Below are 2,289 nucleotides of genomic sequence, written 5' to 3'. Positions count from 1 at the left end.
GACAGTTATAATTTAAGCATTTCATCACATTGTATGTCAAGCATACATTGTAGTTAGGATAACCCTGTGATTGATGGTGCTGCAGCTCATGATTAATGTTTATTGTTCAAACCTTAGACTAGTTGTGCTCTAATCAGACAGTTAGTGCTATGGAAGAACATTTTAGCTGTAATTAGATTATCCTTTAGGAAGGTTTAATCATCTAAGTGACTTATCTGCGGGTAGTTGCAGTGTGAGAGCCCCAATTACTACAAGGACTAGACTTAACTTAGTGACCCTAAATCCTTCTCTTAAAACCACCTCTTTGATAAGCAGCAGGCTCGAACCTCCACTGCTATCTGGATAGTTAGCTGAGGCTAGAATCTCACTAATATCTAAACAAGGGGCAAGAACATGAGTTAGCATTGAAAATTGACTTAGCATAGGTTAGAGGTGGAATCAAAAGCCTTAGTGATTAAGCCTAAAGTCACTGTTTCTTTTATTCAATCCATTTTCCATCACTGCAACTGTTTTACTTTGTTTCTTTGGCTCTTTACTTTACTGCCTTTGGCTCCATGCCATTGTTTCACAGTTATTCCTTGGTTCACTATCTCGCTGCCACTTCGTTACATGTTTAGATAACTTTAGCTTAGGAAGATTTCAACACACACCCTAGTCCCTGTGGAATGACCCGTATTTGCACACACATACTACAATCGACACCGTGCACTTGCGGTTATAATTTGTAGGTCTTTTAGAAACCTACCAAGTTTTTGGCGCCGCTGCCGGGGACTGGTGCTGTGCATTTCTTGTAGTTTTATTAGCTATTTTTACATTTCACTGCATAGCATTTGCATCTGCATCTGCTTCACTTCATTTGCTGTTGGACCTGCTGTTCTGAACCTGTTTTTCCTCTGCTGGGACGCCACCAAGGAAAAGAACCAAAGCCCAACTGGGTTTTTGCAACAATATCAGAGCAGCTGGGCTGTGCTTAAAAGGTAACCCATTTAAGAGAACCCGAATTGTGGGCTTCCAATTTTTAATTGTGGGCTTGTAATATTAAAGCCAATTTTTGGGCTTCTCTTATTTTCTGTTGGGTTTGTAATAATTTATTTGTGGGCTTGTTTGTTTAATTTGTGGGCTTGTATTTAATTTTTGTGAGCTTGTTTACTTTGGACTTTTATTTTGTATTCTGGGTTTTTAAACCCAGCTGAGCTTGTAACCGATCACGCTAGTTGAACTCGTTAGTGGGCCGAGTACCCAAATTCTAGGCCGAGATTTTGGACTCAGTTCCACAAAAAGTTTTCAACCAAGCGGAGCCAAAGCAGACACAAAACAAACAGTGGGATTGCTCCCATTCAAAAACCAAATTTTATTTTCTTTTTCTAAAAAAAAAAAAAAAAAAAGAAGATTTATTTTTCTCCCATTTAAGTCCAATTTTAGTGTTTTGAAACTTTCCATGTCTCTACACTTTTTCTTTTGGGTTGATCCTCAACTCTTTAGACTTTTGGTGTATGGTGATTTTTTTGTATATAATCCAGTAGATAAAATTTCTTAAAAACCCTTTTGTTCCTTTTGTATATATTTTGCTAATCCAATATGATCTCGGCTGAAATATGTTGGATTTTTGCCTTGAATAACGGAGTTTTAATTCTGCTTTCGCCGAAATCGGGTATTCTCTCTCCTTTTACTCTACTCAGCATGTCCCTTTCCGTATGTTGCATTTTAATTCTTTCCATATTTTGAAACATTGAGGACAATGTTTAGTTTAGGTTTGGGGGTATAGAGTAGATACCATGATAATTTGCCATAATTGAAAACGAACTCCTTCTTTTTTGAAAAAATTGAAAAATTCCAAAAAAATTGAAAAATCAAATTCAAAAAAATTAAAAAATTAGAAAAATCATAAAAATGGAGCTCATTTACCTTGAAATGTTGACTCTTGTGCAAATATGTATTTTTATTAGGAGTCTTAGTCTAGATATTTAGGCACCCTGATTCTAGCACAGTTCACATAGTGATAAGAAATTTGCACGCGCACGATCTACCAATACATGTATAGCCTCGATCTTCAAGGTGTTTGATAGGAAGTTAGATTGCCAATCACTTTAGAATACTGAATGAGACTTGACTAGCTTGTTCTTTGGTTGGCTGGGATAGAAGTTGGAGGATACGTTAAGAAAAGCAACCATAGAATTTGACCGGATGCATTCGATAAGGGCCACCTCTTGCTAAGAGTCATGTAATTATGTTTTTCTTTTTGTTCATGTATCAAAAGTGTCACTATGTTGTAAAGATCAAAGTTATTTC

This window comes from Papaver somniferum, unplaced genomic scaffold, assembly GCF_003573695.1.
Source record: "Papaver somniferum cultivar HN1 unplaced genomic scaffold, ASM357369v1 unplaced-scaffold_92, whole genome shotgun sequence".
Classification (NCBI taxonomy): Eukaryota; Viridiplantae; Streptophyta; class Magnoliopsida; order Ranunculales; family Papaveraceae; genus Papaver; species Papaver somniferum.
The sequence above is the reverse complement of the archived record's forward strand: the minus strand, read 5'-3'. Positions refer to the sequence as shown.